The 23,736-nt window shown below is 37.0% G+C and overlaps 1 long non-coding RNA gene across 1 annotated transcript in view; it reads right to left on the bottom strand.

Moving 5' to 3' along the window:
• The window catches only part of LOC102551002 (uncharacterized), a 31,861-nt gene extending 10,607 nt beyond the window's left edge, over window positions 1–21,254 (bottom strand). The window contains exons 1-3 of the long non-coding RNA XR_015685907.1: window positions 21,073–21,254; window positions 20,260–20,384; window positions 9,211–9,327 (exon numbers count right to left, since the gene is read on the bottom strand). This is a non-coding gene — a long non-coding RNA (uncharacterized LOC102551002). The remainder of the gene's footprint in view (window positions 1–9,210; window positions 9,328–20,259; window positions 20,385–21,072) is intronic.
• Window positions 21,255–23,736: the final 2,482 nt, after the last annotated feature.

The following is a 23,736-nucleotide window of genomic DNA, read 5'->3' as shown; positions in this document are numbered from 1 at the left end:
TTGTTGGGTCTTTGTGTGGTTTACGCATAAGTGTAATTGTAGCTTCATAAAAGGAATTGGGTATTGTTCTGTCTGTTTCTACTTTGTGAAATAATTTGGACACTATTGGTATGGGGGTCTTCTATGAAGTTCTGACAGAATTCTGCACTAAACCCATCTGGTCCTGGGCTTTTTTATTTATTTGTATTTTTTTGGTTGGGAGACTTTTAATATCTGCTCCTATTTCTTTGGGAGTTATGGGACTGCTTAGATGGTTTATCTAATCCTGATTTAACTTTGGTACCTGGTATTTGTGTAGAAAATTGTCCATTTCATCCAGATTTTCATGTTTTGTTAAACATATGCTTTTAAAGTAGGGTCTGATTATTTTGCTGTTTTGTTATGATTCTGTTGTTAGGTCTCTCTTTTTATTTCTGATTCTGTTAATTAGGATACACTCTCATGCCCTCTGGTTAGTATGGCTAAGGGTTTATCTATCTTGTTGATTTTCTTAAAGAACCAGCTCCTGGTTTTGGTGATTGTTTTGAGTCCTTTTTGTTTCTACTTGGTTGATTTCAGCCCTGAGTTAGATTATTTCCTGCCATCTACTCGTCTTGTGTGTATTTGCTTCTTTTTGTTTTAGAGCTTTTAATTGTGCTGGATAATAACCACTTTCTTGTGTTTATTTGTGAGGACTGCTTGTCTTTCATGTCTGTGGCCTTACATTCAATTCAAACCCTATAACAACAACAAAAGTAATTTTTCATTAAATTAAAAATGAGTATTTGCCATATACAGCAATTTCCCCCTATTTTCATGGTGTGATTCAAAATGGAAATGATAATAATTACTACTGTTTTATCATTTTCTGTTTTGTAACGCACATTACACTTTGAAGTCCATTTATAAAATGAAATAATCTCATCAAATTATATAACCAAAGAATGTGCAAATATCCTCTAGACAGATCTCATGGCTAGTGTTACTTTGGGCAGACAAACTTTACTATAGTTGCTAGCTTCACAGCAATAACCAGTCGATAGTGGGTCTAAAAAAGCAGTTTTTAGTCTATAGACTACGGAATACTACTCAAACATTTTCTACTGTCTTGAAATATGTTGATGCATTCGTACACTTTGAATGTTCATGTCTGACATGTGAATATGAAACAGACATTTTAGTTAATAAAATGCCTATTCTTCAGTGAGTTCTACATCCTGAGTCTTTTTCAATGCATTGGGCTTTGGTGTATTTATGGGAATGCTCAGCTGTGGTGATATAGCAACAGATGACCCAGAAGCAGATGACTAACAGTGTGGGCAAACCACAGAAGCCAGGAAAGCTTTTAAGGCACAATGAGGAATTTTCGAGTTGACGTATTGCCAGTAAGTACAAAATGAGTTCAATGATCGAGTCCTGGTCGAATACCTCTACTTTGATGGCATGTTCAAGAACAATTACAACTCTCCATATTTTAAAAGTCAAAAGGAAATCCTTTGTATCAAAACCCTGGAGTTCCTGTGTAAGTTGTGTAAAATTTTTTTTAACTAGATAGTCTCAAAATGAAGAGGAGGATGTGAGCAGCAAGAGAAATATGTGTTGAGTGACCTACCTACCTACCTGCATACACAAACACACACACACACACACACACACACACACACACACACACACACAAACTCATTTAAAAAAATAGATATTTTTTTTGTATGAGTATACTGTAACTGTTTTCAGACACACCAGAAGAGGGCATGGGATCCCACTAGAGATTGTTGTGAGCCACCATGTGGTTTCTGGGAATTAAACTCAGGACCTCTGGAAGAACTTTTAACTACTAAGCTATCTATTCAGCCCCATTTTAAACATTTCTAATACTTTAAACATATATCTTGGTGTTTGTAATACTAAACTCTTAAAAGAAGGAAGGATTCAATTGATAAAAATAACATTTAACAATAATTCAACTTAGTAGAAGAAAGCAATTGTAAATAATGATTATGTGTAATCAGTCTGACTGATGACCACAGGAAACTTCTGGATATGGGGCATGCAAACACCCTGGACATTTATCCTCACAGTTTTATAACTTATTTTAGAAAGCAAATCAACTATTGATGAGGAAGATGATCTTTGTTCAATTGTCCTTGTTGACTGTCAGATGACCCAAAAACTAAATATATCAAAACTTTGGCTAATAATTCATTTTCAAAAAAAAGAAAAGAAAAAGAAAAAAGAAAGAAAAGAAAAGGAAAGGAAAAGAAAAAAGTAAAAGAAGGAAAGACAGAGAAAGAAAGCAAAAAGTAAAAATTCAGAGCCAGAACTGACCTAGCACGTCTTGCACATTCATGAATACTAACCAGCATACACTGGGTGCTCAAAAGCACTGCATTTTCTCAAAGTGTCTTCAAGATTATAACAGGTTAAAACACACAAGATTCTGAACTGACATTAATAATACATCAGTTGATAGAAAAAACAATTATTCAGTATGTGAATAGCTTCTCAAATACAATGAAGAATTTACTTCCTAGTATTCTGGATACTAGAGACCTCAAGATCATTATACAGTTGGTGACAAAGACATAGTTAAGGGTTGCCTAGAATCCCTGTGGATTGACTGTCTCAGGAAGTGGTAAAGGGCAATTTCTGTACCAGGAACTGAGTGTAATTTGCATGGGGGCCATATAATCAAAAACAAAAGACTCTTGCCTCTTCAAATTAAACCACCATGTGTTCTTTAAAAAGAAGGACTTAGGAACAGCACCACATCGGAAGCATTAATAATACAGCTTAGATAGAGAACAATTGATATGTTACCAACCACGAACCGGTGATTCCCAAGCAAAATCATATATTTTAGTAAAATCCAGTTGATGTTGTCTATTCAGTTCATGCATGCATATAAAATGTGTAAAAAAAAAACTGTTCAGACTATTTAAAGCTAACTAAATCCATCACTTAGCACACAGCAGTTAAGTTTCTCTTTAGTTTTATGCAGTATTTAAAGAAGCAAGCTTTGAGAACAAGAGAGGACAAGCCTCAGGAAAGAGCACACCAATTTATTGTCCAGTGCCAAATGGTCAGCCCTGAAAATATGTATACAAGTAATTCTATACAGAATCAGCAGGTTATAATTAATACATGTATATAGGAGAACATACATGAATGCAATAACAATTAATAAGGAATGAAGCCATGAGGTTGGAGGGTAGTAGGATTGCTTTATGGAAGAGTTTAGAGGGTAGATAGATAATTTAAGTACAATCTCAAATTAAACACCCCCAAAAGAGAAACAAGGTTAATATCATAAATTTGATAAAATATTCGGAATGAAGTTCAAAATAACTCTTCACTTTACTGCTGAACTATATGACTAGTGTAATAATGTAAATAACCTCCTGTTTGGCTTTCTTTTCTTTTTCTGTTTTATCTTTAGTTTTGTTTTGTTTTTCAGGCAAAGTGTTGCTATTTAGCTCAACCTATCCTAATCTCACTAAGTATCCTAGGCCAGCAGCAAATTCTCATTCCAGATCCTGCCTACCCAGTACTGGAGGGTAACATGCTTACCACAAGCAGTATAGGCAACATTCTTTAAGATCATTTTAAAATATGACTGGTTCCACAAATTATTTTCCTATTTACTTGAGACTAGAAATCTTAAATAATGAAATGAAAGTTTTGTAATCCTCTTGAAGTCCAAATAGCACCGCAAAGTGTCAATCAAGGTACAACTCATCTGGTTTCCTAGATATCTGAGCCTAGCTCTGTGAGCAGAGACCACAAAGTTCAGAACATAATCTGTGCATTTGCATTTTCTTCTGCTCATAAGATATGCTCTAAATAGCTGGAATGAACCAACATCATTGTTTTGGGGCAGGAGTCTTGGAAATTCAAGCTCATGGGACCTGACCATCAATTGAAGAGGCTTTCTGAAAAAAAAAGAAAGAAAGAAAGAAAGAAAGAAAGAAAGAAAGAAAGAAAGAAAGAAAGAAACAATTTTAGCCAGATGTGCTTAAGGAAAAAGCCAATCAAATGCCTTTGAGATGAAACAGCTAATTAATATGCCAAGTCACAAAAGGTAAATTATAAAAGGGGCATGATTAGACTCCAAAGATTTCCTTTCCCTCTGCTATCTTTTGAAGCTACTCTTCATTTTTCTTAAAGTCTTTAACTTTAGATACCAAAATAAATGATCAGATGTAAAAACAAAGATAGCATTACTTGCCCCCAGTGTTGCTGGCAGCATGGTTGTGTGGAAAGAAGGCAGCAGTGTGTCCTTTGTCTGGCTCAAGCACTTTTGACTCACTTAAATCTCTGAGTAACATTTCCCTCATTTATGATGTAGAACAGGATCTATCATCTCCCAGAGCTGTTTCAAGGATTAAGCCTAGTAATGGGTTTCTGGTAAGAGGACTTGCCATTTGAATATAGAATTTGTCTATGTGAAATGCAGGCGAGCATTTAGAGGACTGGTGAAGGCCATTTGTTTACATAAGAATAAAGGAAGATTTTCTGCAAGGAAAATCATCCTAAAGTGAGGGACAAGGACACAAAAGATGAAAATTAAAAAAAAATGACACCTCTCACATGAACTTTCTTATCTAACTGTCAGCTCATGAGAAAATCCCAAGAAAATACTATGCAACATGCAAACCAATAATTTGAGGATACTCAAAACAAAGGCATTAGCTTCTTTATTTGTTTATAATTATGGCAATGCTGAGTCAACTCTCGTCTTGCTTGTACTAGGCATTCATTTTGCTAGTGAGCTATATCCTAAGCCCATAAAGAGCAGTACTTAAAAAAAACTGTGTTCAGTAACAAAATATAACAACAAATGAAAGGCTTGAACAATTTCTTATTATTCGTAGAACTTAGCCTATGTGCATTTAGGACACCCAGAAACACAGTTGAGTTCTTCCATATCAGAGGTTAACAGGGGAACACAAAGGCCTATGCTAGTCAGCAATTCTGATGCTTGGCATTGACAGTAGTAACTGCAAAAGTTAGTTCAAATATACCATCTTCATGTTGTAAAAATTATGGGCGATGTGCATTCCTGGAGTAGGAAGATGAAAAGGAAGCCAAATATAGGAGTGGTGTCTTTGGAGAGGTGACTGTTAATAAATAAGGATAGGATATGGTCTGAAAGAAAGATTCTGATCATTGGAGGTCCAAAGTCATCATACTACAGGGTCAATGGTCAGTATTTTAAATATTACAGGTCCCATATAATATGAACAAACCTTGAAAGAATAAAATGGAAAACTCACAGGAAACATCCCACAGGAAACATCACCAATCTAAATAGTGTTCAGTTACTATAATTGTATACTTAATTAAAAGGTAAGCTGGCACAAAATTAGAATTCGATATATGATAAGGAGCTTAAAAGAAAAACATCAAAGTGAAACAGGTCCTAAAAACAACGGTAAAGTGAAAAATTATTATCAGGATGAATTTCCTGTCAAAATGTGAATGGAACATAAAAAAGATAAGATTACCATGATTGGGACTATAAGATAGAATATCATTAGGGACATAGAAATCAAATTGATGGTGACATGATTTGGATTGAGGTAAAGCACCTCAGTCTACATTAAATAATCAAAATCACCTCTGTTGAGATAATTGGATGGATCTACTGGACATAAACTCTATCCAACTATGCTTCTTCAGATGGTTTGTTCTGCAAGACGTGTGAGGTATTTTTCCCCTTTCATGATATGCATGAATGTACTCAATTGTTTTTCCCCAAGATCATCCTGAGTTCAAAGTATTCTTTGTATTAATAAACACCAGGTTGAAAAACAAAAGCAATGGACAACAGCAAAAGCAAGAGCAAAATCAAACAAACAAAATTCCTTGGCTTCCTGAACATACATTCAACAAAGTAGGGAATTGAACCAATTTCCTAAGACACACATTACCAAGAAATCTGAAGTTGCTGAGGTCAGTGAACAAAGCAAGATTATAGAAAGCAAAGGTTCGTAGATAATGAGAAATGTGTTAAACACGCTGAGTTTGAATTTAAGTCTTCCAGAACATGAAACAATAGGCCGCAAGAGTTTCTATCTCATTTGTAATTTCTGTTCACCATTTAAATGTAATGCCATGATAGAAGGTAGCTCAGATTTAGAGTGCTTTCCCTGTATCCATAAAACTTGACCACAATAACTGTAAGACAATAAAATAGAATAAAATTGCATTCTAATATCAAAAAGTAAATATAAACAACAAAATGAGCAAATAAATAAAGAAGTAATGCTATTCATTCTAAAAGAGAAGTATTCCAGAAAATAGAGACTGTGAAGCCATAACCTGCTTTATAAAGCAATCACTGTGTAGAGTCCAGTCAGGCAAAGTTAGTGAGACATGGTTAAGAAGAGAGAACGAAAATGAAGGTAGTAGAAATTATCTCTATTGAATACAAAAAATCTCTACAGGATGATCACCAAATGAATTTAGTGTTGCGTGGTGCTTGCTTCAAAAATGAAAGATTTCTTTCAATTTCAAAAATAAATTAATGCACTAAGCTCATAATATTATGAGGTTAACCAGAAAAATGAGGATTTATAATCTTAATGGAAACTAATACAATTTATTGCCTATTTCTAAGAATGAAACAAGGCCGAGAATTCATAATGGAAGAAATATTCTTATTTTTAAATAGCATAGTTGGCTTATTTTTTTATGTGTACGGGTGTTTTGCTTGTATGTATGTCTGTATACTATGTGCATGCCTGGTGATGTGTTTATAAAAAGATAAAGACATGAGGAATATGTCCTATGAAGGTATAGTTAGGTATGGGAGGAGGGGGTGCTTCGGCAGGTCTATGGTGAGGCATCCCTTCTCCCTGAGGGACCAGCCAAAGAATATAATGTAGAATTGAGTTTATTCAAGGCATGGAAAGGGGAGTTAAGAGGGTAGTAGAGACAGAGAAAAGCAGAGAGAGAGAGAGAGAGAGAGAGAGAGAGAGTAGAGAAGTAGAGGCCAGCCATGAGTACATGGAGAGAGGGGGGAAAGGGATGAGAGGACAGAGCAGGAGCAGGAAGGCAAGAGCAGGAGAGGAGCAACAGAGGGAGGAGGGAGCTAGCAGTCCCTTTTATAGTGAGTCAGGCATACCTGGTTGTTGCCAGGTAACTGTGGGGCAGAGCTTATCATGCTAACACATGGTACCCACGGAGGAAAGAAGAGAACATCATTCCAACGGGAATGGACTTACAAACAGTTGTGATCCTGTAGGCTTCGATTTTTCAAAACCTACTTTAATACAGGTTCTGAAAGGTTTTAACTTTCCTTCTAGCCGATCAACTAAAGGTAAGGGAGAAAGATGGTTAATGGTACAAGGGGGCTGGGGACCTGTTTAGAAGTAGTTCCCTAGAGCAATTCCAATCTTCATTGTCAGAATATCAGCAGTTCAGTCCAGAACACCAAACATCAGGAACAGCAATCAACAAACACCAAACATGAATCAATAGCTGAGGCTCGATCTAGAAGAAACCACAAGGCTCTGCTGAATTGGCATGAATATATAGAAGTGGCACAAAGCAGCAAATATTATGAGAAGTTCTTTGGCACACTTCTCCCTACAAAGTCAAGACAAGTGAAGATCAGTAAGTGCTTCAAGGTAACTAAAGCGAGACCATTGTTAGTGAAAACCGGGGAAGCATTGCAAGCCGAGCCAACTCAAGAGCTTTGTTCACTCTCTGTTGGGTTCTACTTACACTCTTTCCAAACATCACATGTTTTCTCAAGTGTCTGTTTCAGCAAAACATCCTATTAGGAGAAAGCTTCAAGAAAAACAACACATGACTCAACTGAGTCTCCAAAGAAACCAGAGATTTCTACTTTATGACCCTTGTGTTGGTGCTGCAAATTCAACCCAGTTTCTCTGGAAGAGCAACTTCTCTGTTTTTCTTCATTGAGTTTAGAGTTTAGATTATATTATACAAAATAGTCTGATTACAGTTTTCTCTCCCTCCAACTACTTTGGAAATATTTTTAATTTGAAATAAAAAGACACACACACACACACACACACACACACACACACACACACACACATTTTACCAGCAAAATACTTTTTGCCCTAGATCAAGATTAAGACAGTCCTTCTCTTAACTCTTTCATTTGGGACCCAGTGCTCAGTTCCATGGTTGGCTGCAAGCATCAGCATCTGTATTGGTCAAGCTCTGGCAGAGCCTCTCAGGAGACATCCATATGAGGCTCCTGCCAACAAATGGTTCTTGGCATCAGCAGAAGGGGTTTCCCCATAGGAAGAACAACAATATCAAACAACCAGAACACCAGAGCTCCCAAGGACTAAACCGCCAACCAAAAAGCACACATGGAGGGATCCATGGCTCCTTTTGATGCCAGATAAGACAATCCTCTGATTCATATGCAGCCCTTGGTTCTGTGAAGGCTTGATGCCTCAGTGTAGAGGAATGCTAGGGTGGTGAGATAGGAGTGGATGGGTGGGGAAGCCCCCTCATAGAAGCAGAGGAGAGGGGAATGTGATAGAAGGTATGCAGAGGGGAAACCAGGAACCGGGCTAACAGTTGAAATGTAAATAAATAAACTTACCAATAAAAATGAAAAACAAAGTAAATCAAAGAGAATAAGGCAAAGAAATTTATCCTTTATATTCCTACTCAATCCAATTTTAGAAGATCTAGAAAAAATGATAAAGTAAAACATAACAAGAGTGATATTTGGGTTGGAAGGAAGAAATAAGTTTTTCACTATTTGCCGAGATGACCATGAAGAAAATACTAGGGAATAATAACAATGTCATTAATCAGGAAAGTGAAGCTTAAAAAATCACTCAAATATATGGGTATTAACACAGAAACTGTACAACCAGAAACACTCCATGTTGATCAAAAATAATGTGTGAGATTGCTCTTCTCAAAATAGTAGAATATTAATGAAAGGAACCAAAGGAAGTCTACTTAAAAGAAAAAACTATTATGTTTACAGATTTGAAGTGTCATGTCAGATATGTCAGTTTTCTCTAAACTGATCAATAACCTTATACTACTGATGAAAGCATTAGTGGATACTTATAGATACCATCAAGCTTACTGTAAAATTTACATGAAAAACCAGTTTTGTAAAAACTCTAACTTGCAATGTGATTGACTGCTGCTGTAGTTATCAATAGATAAGAGCACTGTTAACAAGATGAAGACAGAGGTCAGAGACTATTCAATTTGCCAACTTACCATCTCCTGATAACTGGCCCAGGGAGGCATCATCATAGTCAACATGTTCTTTTTCTCCTTCCTTCCTTCCTTCCTTCCTTCCTTCCTTCCTTCCTTCCTTCCTTCTTCCCTGTCGTTCTGCAAAACCATTTTGTGGTAGTATTGGGTCTTAAATCTATAACAATTTTTCTAGAGAAGTTTCTATAAATATCTGACCATGTACTGTTACATGTATACAGTAAACACCCCCTTAAATTAAAAAAGAACCCCTATTTAAAACAAAGGCAGTGAACAGTCTGAATAGAATTTGTACAAGGGAAATATCCATGGCGAGGAAGCATGTAAGAAGATGCCTGACAACATTAGTTCCCAAGAAACCACCATGTTAACAGCATGATGATGAGGGCTGGGGATTTAGCTCAGTGGTAGAGCGCTTACCTAGGAAGCGCAAGGCCCTGGGTTTGGTCCCCAGCTCCGAAAAAAAGAACCAAAAAAAAAAAAAAACAGCATGATGATGAGTAGTGTTAGGATAGATAAACATATTAGGAACATAGAAGAATAGGCATTTTGTCAATGCAAAGTAATACAGCCACCCAGGGATGTAATGATGTTGTTTCCTATTAGATTAAACATACACTTACATTATCTAACAACACTACCTTGGGCATTATTACTTTTATACTAACTGATGTTGATTCTAAGTGGCCTAAATCCAAGTGGACTTTTGGCCAAGTCTTGAGACATTTTTGGACATTGAAACTAGCATGTTGTTGTCAGAAGACACACATGCTAGGAAAAGTTCAGATAGCCTCTCAGTTATCATTCCTCAAGAACATCAGAAAACCCATATCATGAAAAGACACATGCAAAAATAACATTCATAATTTCACCTGAGATGATACAACCTGGATACCAATCAACTGCTTAATGAATAAAGAAACTGATGTCCATCTCTATGATGGACTACATCTCAGAAGTATTAGTGATCAAAAGAATAAATTACTGATGTATAAAACAATATGAAGGGTCATGAAAATCATTATACTAAATGAAAAAAATGACAAAATATTACATAATGTTTAATGCTATCTATAGTGAATTTTCTTTAAAAATAAACTATATAGGGAGAGAAAATGAACAGTGGTTGTTAGCAATGAAGGAGAGAGTTGAATTATCTGTATGGAAACCATACAGGGAAACTTGGGAAAGAAATAGAACAGTTTTGCCTGTTGTATTTATTAATGTTTATGTAGATCTATGAATATATCAAAAGGCATGTTCATTAATAAAAGCCATTGACTGTAGGTAAATCTACAATTGAATTTAAAACACACAGATACTTTTATATACTAACAGAAAATGAGTACTTCTCATTAATGATTTCACTACTTTATTCCTTAATTTTGCTTTTTCCTCATGTAATGTATTTTGTTCATATTCTTTTCCCTCTCCCAGCCTTTCCTAGACCTTCTTCCTGCACACCTAATGTCATGTTCTTGAACCCCCGGTGAACTAGATTGTTGGGGGGAGGGCAGCAATGGGGGGAGGATGGAGAGGGGAACACCCATACAGAAGGGGAGGGAGAGGGATTAGGGGGATGTTTGCCCGGAAACCAGGAAAGGGAATAACACTCGAAATGTATATAAGAAATACTCAAGTTAATAAAAAAAAATAACAAAGCAAATGATCAGCTAAAGGAACACGCGTACACACACACACACACACACACACACACACACACACACACACACCAAACAGAATCCATGAATCTGTATTGTGTTGGCCAATTACTTTTGAGTATGAAGCCTGTCCTGGAGTATAGTTGTCATACTCAGTGTTATTCCATTGTAAAACAAAACAAAACAAAACACCTCATTTCCTCTCTCAGGAACTATGAATTGGCAATAGCTTCTTGATTAGTTGTGGGCTTTGCACCCACTTCCCCTTCTCCAAGAGAATCTTATTGTCCAGCTTGAACTTGTTTTTACTAACTAAAGAAGTATTTCACTATGAATTCAACTCTCCTTTTAGTTAGCCCTTTGCTCTTCTGGGAAATTAAGTTAACATCTCTGATTATCACTGTGCTAATCTGTAAAGTGGAACTTTGAGACTTGGAGATGTATTTAACATTTAATAATTTTAATGAAAAATCTTAGAAATTTCTTTTTTGTCAATTATAAAAAATGGTTATTAGAAAATACACTATGTTTTCTAACAAAGTGCATCTTAATCACTTTATCTTGATAGACTCCTCATGAAATACATCAATTCAGCCTTTATTGTGTATTTAAGTGTGGGGCAGCAAGTTATGAAAAGTATCCTGATTCCTGTTCGAGACAGGTTGAATCCCTGGGGAACCCTAAAAGGGAAGGCAGGAGTATTCCCAGCCTGCCAGATCAGGGTGCCACTAGCTGCAGTCCCCCACAAACCTCTGTAGAGAGGTTTGAGGGAGAGCAAGTCACGTAGAGTAATTCCCCAAACCCCTCCCCCACAGGTGGGGACATGACCAGACGTCATGTATCTCAAGACAATTCAGTTATAGAAAGAGGACCATGCCCCTGAATATGTAGATGAGGTCTGACCCATCCAAAAAACTGTATTTAGAGGTCCTGTTCAGAATTAAAGGTGTGCAAGAATCACTCTGTCATCTGAGAGCTTCTGTCATGATACCTGTAACACTGCTGCTTGGGGAAGAGATCTGCTCTCCAAAAATCACCACCAGAAGCTCCCCTGCACCCTTCACAAACTAGGCCATCTCCTGCTGGCTAAACCTGGCCAAAAACAGAGGTGGAACAACACCTTCCTGAGATCGCCTCCTTTCTCCTGGACCTGTCAACCTAGCCAGACCAGAGGTCTCCGTGAAAAACTTCTGGCATGGAGGCCTACACTTAAGACATCATTAATGCTATTTTATTTCAGAAAAAATTATATATATAATTCCTTTCCTAAGAAAGGATCAGGAATCATAGATGCAAGCATCACCAACAGAATAAAAGAGACAAAGAGAATCTCAGGGGCAGATGATACCGTAGAAAACATTGACACAACAGTGAAAGATAATGCAAAATGCAAAAAGCTCCTAACCCAAAACATCCAGGAAATCCAGGTCACAATGAGAAGATCAAACCTAAGAATAGTAGGTATAGAAGAAAGTGAAAATTTACAACTTAAAGGGCCAGTAAATATCTTCAATAAATTATAGAAGAAAACTTCCCTAACCTAAACTTCCCTAAGGAAGTATATATATTCTTTGTAATGACCGGATGATTCTGTGTGTGTTTGTCTGTCTGTAGATTTATTAACTATCCCTATCTTACTGTAGAGGATTAGATCATTTCTACTTTTATATGTAGAACATTGTCCTACATAATTAATTTTATTTTTAAGCTTTATCAAAAATTGCTTTATCCATAGATTAGAATTTTTTTTTTTAGGAACTTGTACCCTGAGCAGACAGACATTGAACACTGGTCCTGCAACCATTCCCACAACACCAAGAGGGAGCCCATCAGCCAGGTGCCCAACACACCCAGGGTCACAGGAATACAGGATCATAGGATCAGGTGTGCTAACAGGTCCAAGATCACAGTAGCACAGGATCACAGAGGAAGCTCAACTGACAGGAGATTAGACACACCAAGGAGCACTGGAGTTCTGTCACAATCAAGATCACAGATGAGGCCACAACAGCTTCTCCAACACAGAGCATAACTGGGACCCACATAGGAACCAGGGACCCACCCACCAAGAGGTACTGGTTTCTTCCAGCTTGTATCTGTGCCCAGAGCATACTCAGGGCTCTGGTCTCCTCCCACCCACTCCTGCAACACCCAAAGAAAGCTTGACTCCCAGGAGTTCAGACACAATGGGACCTCAGGAGCTTGGTCACACAAAGACTTCATTATCTCAGAGGCAGCTTGACTCCCAGGAGCTCCAGCACACTCAGGATCCCAGGATGACAAAGACACCTGGACTCTGAGGAGTTCTGACACAGCCAGAATCACAAGAAGAACAGGCTCTAGTCAGAGACAGCTAGGGCAGGCACTAGAGATAACCACATGGCAAGAGGCAAGCACAAGAATATAAGCAACAGAAACCAAGGCTAGTTGGCATCATCAGAACCTAATTTTCTCATTACAGCAAGTCCTGGATACCCCGTCACACATGAAAAGCAAGATTCAGAGTAAAAATGATGATAGAAGACTTTAAGAAGGACATGAAAAACTCCCTTAAAGAAATAGAGAACACAACTAAACAGGTAAACAAAACCAACCAGGATTTAAAAATAGAAATAGAAACAATAAAGAAATCATCAAAGGAGACAACCCTGGAGATAGAGAACCTAGGAAAGAAACAGGAATCATAGATGCAAGCATCACCAACAGAATAAAAGAGATAGAAGAGAGAATCTCAGGGGCCGAAGTTACGATAGAAAACATTGACACAACAGTGAATGATAATGCAAAATGCAAAAAGCTCCTAACCCAAAACATCCAGAGATCCAGGACACAATGAGAAGATCAAACCTAAGAATAATAGGTATACAAGGGAGCGAAAATTTACAACTTAAATGGCCAGAAAATACCTTCAATAAATTATAGAAGAAAACTTCCCTAACCTAAAGAAATAGATGCCCATGAACATACAAGAAGCCTATAGAACTCTAAGTAGAATGGACCAGAAAAGAAATTCCTCCTGTTACATAATAGGCAAAACACAAAATGTATGAAACAAACAAACAAACAAACGAAGAATATTAACATCAGTAAGGGAAAAAGGTCAAGTAACATATAAAGGCGAACCTATCAGAATTTCACCAGACATTTTAACAGAGACCAAGAAAGGTAGAAGATACTGGACAGATGTCATTCAGACCCTAAGAGGACACAAATGCCAGCCCAGGCTACTATACCCAGAAAAACTCTCAATTACCATAGATGGAGAAACCAAAATAATCCATGACAAAAACAAATTTACACAATATCTTTCCACAAATCTAGCCCTACAAAGGATAATAAGTGGAAATCTCCAACACAAGGTGGGAAACAATAATCATTACTCCTTAATATCTCTTAAAATGAATGGACTCAATTTTCCAAAAAAAAGACATAAACTAACAGACTGGATAGGTAAAGAAGAGCCAGCATTTTGCTACCTACAGGAAACACACCTCAGTGACAAAGATAGACATGACCTCCGAGTAAAAGGCTGGAAAGAAATTCCAAGCCAATGGATCAAAGAATCAAGTTGGAGTAGAAATTCTACTATCCAAAAGAAATTGATTTTCAACCAAAACTTATCAAAAAGGATAAAGAAGGACACTTCACATCATCAAAAAAAAAAAAAATCCACCAAGTTGAACTCTCAATTCTGAATCTCTATGCTCCAAATGCAAGGGCACCTATGTTCATTTTAGTAAAAACTTTTACATTTTACATTTTAGTAAAAGAAAAAAATCTTTACTAAAGCTCAAAGCGTACATTGCACTACACAAAGAAATAATGGGAGACTTCCACATTCCACTCTCATCAATGGGTAGATCATGGAAAGAGAAACTAAACAGAGACAGAGTGAAACTAACAGAAGTTGTGAACCAAATGGATTTAATACTTATCTATAGAACATTCCATCCTAAAACAAAAGAATATAACTTCTCAGCACCTCATGGTACCTAATGGCACCTACTACAAAACTGACTATAAAATGGTCACAAAAGAGGCCTCAAGAGATACAAGAAGATTGAGATAATCCTGTGCATCTTTATCAGATCACAACGGACTAAGTCTTGTCTTCAATAACAACAAAAACAACAAAACACCCACATATACATATAAACTGAATAATGCTCTAATCAAAGATAACTTGGTCAAGGAAGAAATAAAGAAATTAAACACATTTTAAAATTTAATGAAAATGAAGGCACAACATAACCAAATTTATAGGACACAATGAAATTAAGAGGAAAACTCATAGCTCTAAGAGCCTCCAAAAAGAAACTGGAGAAAGCATACATCAGCAGCTTGACAGCATACTTAAGAGCTCTAGAACAAAAAGAAGCAAATACATCCAAAAGGAGTAGACAGCAGGAAGTAATCAAACTCAGGGCTGAAATCAACCAAGTAGAAACAAAAAGAACTACACAAAGAATCAAAAAACCAGAAGTTGGTTATTGAGAAAATTAAGAAAATAGAAAAACCCTTAGCCAGACTAACCAGAGGGCATACAGACAGAATCCAAACTAACAAAATCAGAAATGAAAAAGGAGACATAACAAAAGAAACTGGGGAAATAAAAAAAATTATCATATCCCACTACAAATGCCTATACTCAACAAAACTCGGAAATCAGGATGAAATGGCCATTTTTTAGATAGATACCAGGCGCCAAAGTTAAATCAGGATCAGATAAACCATCTAAATAACCCTATAACTCCTAAAGAAATAGAAGCAGTTATTAAAAGTCTCCCAACCAAAAAGTACCCAGAACCAGATGGGAATTAGTGCAGAATTCATAGAAGGCCTCATACCAATACTGTCCATACTATTCCACAAAATAGAAACAGAAGGAAAACTACCCAATTCCTTCTATAAAGCCACAATTATACTTATACCTAAACCACACAAAGACCCAACAAAGAAGGAGAATTTCAGACCAATTCCCCTTATGAACACCGACACAAAAATACTTAATAAAATTCTTTCAAACCAAATCTAATTACACATAAAAACAATCATCCATCATGATCAAGTAGGCTTCATCCCAGGGATGCAGGGATGGTTCTATATATGGAAATCAATCAATGTAATCCACTATATAAACAAATTCAAAGAAAAAAACCACATTATCATCTCATTAGATGCTTGTTAAAATTCTAGGAAAGATCAGGAATTCAAGGTCCATACCTAAACACAGTAAAAGCAATATACAGCAAACCAGTAGCCAACATCAAACTAAATGGAGACAAACTTGAAGCAACCCCACTAAAATTAGGAACTAGACAAGGCTGCCCACTCTCTCTCTACCTATTCATTTTAGTACTTGAAGTCCTAGCCAGAGCAATCAGACAACAAAAAGAGGTCAAAGGGATTCAGATTGGAAAGGAAGAGGTCAAAATATCACTATTTGCAGATGATATGATAATATACTTAAGTGACCCCAAAATTTCCACCACAGAACTCGTAATCTTGATAAGCAACTTCAGCAAAGGGGCTAGATATAAAATTAACTCAAACACATCAGTAGCTATCCTCTACTCATTGGATAAACAGGCTGAGAAAGAAATTAGAGAAACAACACCTTTCACAATAGTCACAAACAATATAAAATACCTTGGTGTGATTCTAACCAAGCAAGTGAAATATTGTATGACAAGAACTTCAAGTCTCTGAAGAAAGAAATTGAAGATCTCAGAAGACGGGAAGACCTCCCATGCACATGAGTTGGCAGGATTAATATAGTAAAAGTGGCCATTTTGCCAAAAGCAATCTAGAGATTCAGTGCAATCCCCATCAAAATTCCAACTCAACTCTTCCTAGTGTTAGAAAGAGCAATTTCAAAGTTCATTTGGAATAACAAAACAAAAACAAAAACAAAAAAACCCCAGGATAATGAAAACTATTCTCAGCAATAAAGAACTTCTGGGGAAATCACCATCACTGGACATATACACCCAAATGATGCTCCAATATATTACAAGGATACATGCTCCACTATGTTCATAGCAGTCTCATTTACAATAGCCAGATGGTGGAAAGAACCCAAATGTTCTTCAAAAGAGTAATGGATACAGAAAATGTGCTACATTTACACAATGGGATACTACTCAGCTATTAAAAACAATGACTTCATGAAATTCTTAGGCAAATGGATGGAACTAGAAAATATCCTTAGTGAGGTAACCCAATCACAAAAGAATGCACATAGTATATATACTTACTGATAAGTGGATATTAGCCCAAGTTCTTGCAATACCCAAGATATAATCCACAGACCACATGAAGCTCAAGAAGTTGAAAGACCAGAGTGGATGCTTTGGTCCTTCTTAGAAGGGAGAACAAAATATTCACAGGAGGAAATACAGAGATAAAGTTTGAAGCAGAGACTGAGGGAAAGGTCATCTAGAGATGGCTCCACCCGAGGATCCATCCCATATACTTTCACCAAACCCAGACAATATTGTGGATGCCAAGAATTGCATTCTAACGGGAGCCTGATATAGCTGCCTCCTGAGAGTCTCGGCCAGAGCCTGACAAATACAGAGGCAGGTGCTAGCAGCCAAACTGAGAATGAGGTCACTAATGTAGAAGTTAAAGAAAGGACTGAATGAGTTGAAGGGGTTTTCAACCCCATGGGAAGAACAACAATATCAACCAACCAGACCCCCCAGAGCTCCCAGAAACTAAACCACCAACCAAGGAGTACACATGGAGGGACTCATGGCTCCAGCCACATAGGTAGCAGAGGATGGCCTTATTGGGCATCAATGAGAGGAGAGACCCTTGGCCATTGGCCCTGTGAAGGCTCAATGCCCTCGGGTAGGGGAAAGCCAGGGAAGGGAGATGGGAGGGTGTGGGTGAATTGGTGGGGGAACTCTCTCATAGAGGTAAGGGGAGGGGGCAAGCGATAGGAGGACTCCAGAAGGGAAATCTTGAAAGGGGATAACATTTGAAATGTAAGTAAAGAAAATATCCAAAAAAGAAAAAAAATAGCCAATAAAAAAGAAATTTCTTTTTTTCTTTTTTTATTAATTTTTATTGGATATTTTATGATATGGGATGGATCTCCAGATGAAACAGTCTCTGGATGGCCTTTCCAAGAATCTGCTTCACACACTGTCCCTATATTTCCTTTAGACAGGAGTCATTCTTGGTTAAAAATTTGGAGATGAATGGGTTGCCCCTTCCCCCACCCAGTGGCTTTGCATGAACTCTGGATACGGTCTCCCTCCAACTTGTTGGGCATTTCAGCTAGTCTCATTCCTGTTGGGTCCTGGGGGCCTCTTGCTTTCCTGGCATCTGGAACTTGCTTTTGTCTCCCCCAAGTTCCCCATCTTCCATTGCTACAACCTTTGTTCAAATTCCTGATCCTCTGTATGTTTCTACTATTCTTCCATCAAGAAATTTTCTGAACATATTTACTTCAGAAATTAATTCTTGTTGTTGTTCAGCTGTAGGATATTAAATATCCTTTCAATAGCTCCACAGCACACACTAAACATGCCTTCAAATAAAACAAGGTAGGAACAAGTAATTTTTAGAATGAAAATTTGTGTCTTCAAGAAATAAACACACATGCATATACATGTATATATATATTTATATATATTATACACATGTGCACACACACATGCACACACATACATATGTATGTGTATTTGGAATATATATACATATTCCAAATAAATCACTATGTTCATTTCTAACTTCTCTGAAGTCTAAAATGTGGAACTTTATCTTAAGAAAACAGTCTCGGGCATTTGCCCTCTGGTTCCCAGGACTGAATTGGACAGTGTCAGAAGGCGAGCGCCCTGCTCTGCACGTGGACGCACCCCCTGACACAGCGTCACTCTCCTTGTTTGCAATGCCAAGAGTCAGTCTCCGCCTTCCAGATTTAAAAGAACACATGTCAAAATTGTGCTATATCTCGAGGGCTAAGGATATGGTCACAAGAAGTCTGAATTGTAAACTTCCAGCTGCATATTTTGAGAACAATCATAAAATCTCTCTGACAATCCACTCTCTGCTGTAAGAGAAGGTCTTCCAGGCCAGGAGGTTTCTTTGACTGATTTTATGGAGAATGCTCATAGGTCGCTTATTATAAAAACCATGTAAGAGACTTATGAAGAAGGTATGTGTGTGTGTGTGTGTGTGTGTGTGTGTGTGTGTGTGTGTGAAATGCTTTGATTTCTTACTTAAATGAAGGTGCAATGAAATCCTTCTAAACTGAAAACTATTTTTTGCTGTATATAAGTGTCGCTTTAGCTACATGATAAAAGATAAATAAACCTGAGATTCACTTTTTATCATTTGAGGCTGAAACATGTTACTGCTTTTTTATGCTGCTCAAAATGTAGTGTGTGTTAATAATTCCACAAACAGGTCTATATGGCAAAGTAGATTTATTCAACTCAGAATGATAGGCCATTCTCTTTGCATACATTGAGAAAAAGCCTCACTTTTTAATATGATTTTAAGTCTTAGTTTCATTTGTGAGATTTAGAAACTTGCCCTATAAGATTTATGTAAATTCTGTTTACCAACATTATTCCTTCTAAAGGCCACTGTATTTCAACAACAGAAAAGAAAGTCACCAACCTTAGATTAATCATTAACATACTCTGTAAGACAAATATTATTGTTGTCATATTTTACTGTAACATTATAAAATCCCAGATGGCAAATAATTGTTCTTGGTTAATCTGACAGAAATAAATGTCTTCAAGCATTGTTCTGACTTGGTCAGTGAGTTTAAACTTAGGCACAGTCAGGAAAATTAAGGGAGGCTTGTTGGAAGACGTGATTAGCATAAATTTTCAGCTGGTCCTAAGTTTGCTGAAATTGATGAGCCCGTTTTTACTGTGGGATGACCTCACAGGGTGTATTGAGTTACTCCACTCAGAGTCTTGGAGGCTGTGCTATGTGGGAACTCCCCTGTTTGACCCTTGTTCAGCGATGCATCACAAACGGGCAGTATTGTACTTCCTTAGAAAACAGACTCAGTAGACTCAATGCATTTCAGCCTCATGCTGACTGCTACCCAAAGCCAGCATAGCTAAATTACATGCAACTTTCGGTTTTAAAACAAGGAGAAATTCAGGGAGGGGACATATTTCTCATGGATTCCCATCTTATACTTTGTTTTTCCAGGTAACTAATACAAATTTGGTAGATCGTATTTCAGAAATTAAAGGGAAACTATTTCACGTCCATATTTTTAATGTTTAGGAAATCTAAAATCATTGGGGCAAAACAGACAGGTCCTTTAAATGTAAGTGTGCCACACCACATCAATCTGGTCTAGAAATTGTGGTAGAGCACGTATTGGAATGTTTAGGGGACTTTCCGATCTTACCTCAATCTTAAGTATTTGTATATCTCTGCATCCATGTACAGCACATAGATAGACAATGACAGTACGGTCCTGGTGTCTCAGAATCATGTAAACCCCGAATCCATCACTCAGTACATCTTTTAGTCCTGTATTCAAATATAGATTTGATTAAACAGTGAAAGTACGGTATTGAGTGTAAACATAAAGAACAGAGACAATTTGAGGTCTGCCATGTTTTTAATCTACTTAGGGTTTTACGCAGATTTATAAATGTTTCACATGAAAAGGAGAGAAGATGAAGGAATGTGGAGGTAAAGAAGGTATTTATGATAATGCAATTAAGATTTTATATGTTCATACGTAAATAATTAAATGCACAAATTGGATTTCAATAACACAATAAGAGTTCGGTTATCTCTTAAATTATCATTTTGTTAAAATAATGACCATTCTCATCTGCCCTGGAGAGATGGCTTAGAGATTAGGAGAACTGACTGCTCATCCAGAGGTCCTGAGTTCAATTCCTGGTCACCACATGTTGGCTCACAACCATCGGTAGTGGGATCTGACGTCCTCTTCTAGTTAGTCTGAAGAGAGCGAAAGTGTATTCATATAAATAAATAAATAATTCCTTTAAAAATTAATGTGTGCAATGATTATCCAAAAGTAAATGTACTTTTTTTCTAAAAACATAAGGGATATTAAAAACTGATCTTTATGGTTGCTAGATATTTCCTGCCCACCCCCATAAAAGATGAAGAAATTAGGAAGAGAATTGTACAGTCTGTTAAGGCAATACTCCACACCAGGTGTTTGTACAAAGCAAGCGCTTACCTGCGCTATCCCATGAGGAAGGCCTGGAGCTTTAGCTCAAGGACCTCCTGAGTCAGCTGCAAAGAATGGAGAAGTTGGTGGTTCATTGGACCCAAACTTCTTCACAGGTCAAATGCTTCTTAGGGATTAGTTCTGTCCTGCCTGGGTATTTTGAAATGTCATTGAATGAACACCTGAATTCTGCTCATGTCCACACTGAAAAAGCCAGTTAATAAATAACAGTCATTAGCGAAAGTGCTGGAGAGGTTTTCTAGTAGCACTTTCAAGTCAAAAAAAAAAAAATTAGGACCATGTGAATGTAAGTTGTAGCTGAATTGAAAGTGAGTTGCTACCTAGAAACTGCTGTCAGGGCAGGACATTTACAGTTCTGCAGTGCTTTCAAAATTCATGAGTCTTAGCTTTATTTTGTCAAGATTAAAATATGTCATTGAGACTAAAATTATTATTCATGAGGTCTGATTTAAAAAGTTTTATTTTCTCAGATGAATTCATCTCAAGGTTGGAAAATGTCAAATTCTCCCCAGCTTGAGTTTTTAACACTGAATTATGTCTTCATTCTGACAGGTTAGACATTCAGACTTGGGTGACCTATGTTTCTTGGAAGGTAATTTATCACAAATCTTTGGTTATCTGAAGCATCTGATATGTTTAATAGTTTAAATGTAAATAAGTTAGGCAGATGGATTCTGTGAAACTGTGAAGTGCAAATTGTGTTGGACTTTTGACTATATATGAATATATATTATATAAAGATATATTATATATCTTTAACTTGAGAAGACATTTTAGAGAGTTTATATTGGTTATGTAAAATTAGTTAATTAAAAGTAGCAATTAAAATATTCATTCAATTATGTCACTATAAAATAAATCATTTACCTAGCAAATTAATAGCCAAAATGGAATACTTTGTAGAATCCCATGAGTCTTCAGGGAACTTTTGTAATAAAATTCTTGAAAAAGTTGTATATAAATTTAGAGACTAGCTGAGGAATAAGACAATAAATGAAGCCAGGAAGGGTGGGATCTGCCAGCATTGAAGAAATTAAAATAGGAGAGTTGCAAGTTCAAAAACAATGAAACAAAATAATACCCAATAAAAACAAAACCAGTCACAACAACAAATGCAGGATCATAGAAGATTTATCACTGAATTGAATCTGCTTTCAGAATAAAAACTCAGGGCTAGAGTAGTGATTACAGTATTACATTGTTAAAAAAAATAATGAGAATCTCAGCTGTTTAACTATCCTATCATATTGCCAATGTAGGCAAAGAATAATAATAGTAACAGTTATTGAAATCTCTCTCTCTCTCTCTCTCTCTCTCTCTCTCTCTCTCTCTCTCTCTCTCTCTCTCTCTCTCTCTCTCCCTCACTCCCTCTCTCTCGCTCACTTGCTTGCTCTCTGGCAACCAAGACTTAGAACAAAACTAAAAAACTCTTGTTAGTTGGGGTTGTACTTTTAAGAATGTAACATCCTGTTTTTCGATGAAGACACACACATTAGGCTTTGACATTTAATGTGGGGCTTAGTGAAATGAACCACACATTTCTCCACATCATGTCTGGGCATCCAGCACTTCCATTTCCCTCTTTTTCTTGGCACCAGACTGTTTCGTCTGTGGTTGACTTTACATTGATCCTGTTTCCACTCTTTCCTTTTCCTCTGACCTGGTTACCTAAGCATGCGTCTCTGCTGTGCTTTGGGTTAATATGAAATATTTGGTCAATGTGTAACTTTTGAATGAAAAATATAACTAATAGTAGAATAGCCCTCTGTTTGCTTTCATGGCAGCTGATCAATAGTGATTATTCATTAACAAGTCCTCCACCAGTGAAAAAGGCCTGGAAGGAACTGATTGAGAAAGTAGCCTTTGTGTTTTAGGTTTTCCTTTCATCCTGGCTCATTCCCTATGTCCTTATGCCTGAAGCGGTCACTCTGCTCTTCTGTGTCGCCGTGCTACAATGAGCTTCACATTCTGCTGGAAAAGCCATTGCTCACACATCCCACTCAGTGTCTCTGCAGCATTCAAATGACACAATGGAGAGGATTTCCCCGCAGGCCAGCACTGCAGTCAGAAATAAAGTCAGTGCCAAAAACTAAAAATGAAATATTATAAAAAAACACCCACACTTAAGAGATGCAAGCATAAAGGCTGGTTGTGTGTGTGGTAATATGAAACCATGAGGATTTAAGCAAATGGCACAATCACACCCTCATCATAAACTTAAAGGCTTAACAGTCTTCGTGACAATTCTGGAAGGGCTCCCCTGCGGGCACTGCTATATGTACTTCTCCCAGAAGACCAACAAATATATAGGTAGCATTTAACTAATTTGAATACATAAACAGGATCCTATAGGCATAGCAAATACACAAACCATTCAGAAGTTTTCTTTATAATTTTTATAATGTTTTAAAATTACCAAAGTAACCACTAAATAATATATTATTTGAAAAGGAAACAATAATTAAGCAAACACAAGGGATCACCCATACATTTATGTCTGACATTGTATCCCCTGTAAATCTGTGTTGAGATACTAACCCGTAGAATATTGGGAAACAGTGTCATAGTGGATATGGATGTGTACGTGTAGCTAGTTAGGCAAGATGATGTCATTCTGGTGAGTTTTGTCCAAGACAATGTGTCTTTTTAAAA

This window comes from Rattus norvegicus, chromosome 4, assembly GCF_021556685.1.
Source record: "Rattus norvegicus strain SHRSP/BbbUtx chromosome 4, alternate assembly SHRSP_T2T, whole genome shotgun sequence".
In the NCBI taxonomy this organism is placed as follows: Eukaryota; Metazoa; Chordata; class Mammalia; order Rodentia; family Muridae; genus Rattus; species Rattus norvegicus.
This window is presented reverse-complemented; position numbering and strand designations above follow the sequence as displayed.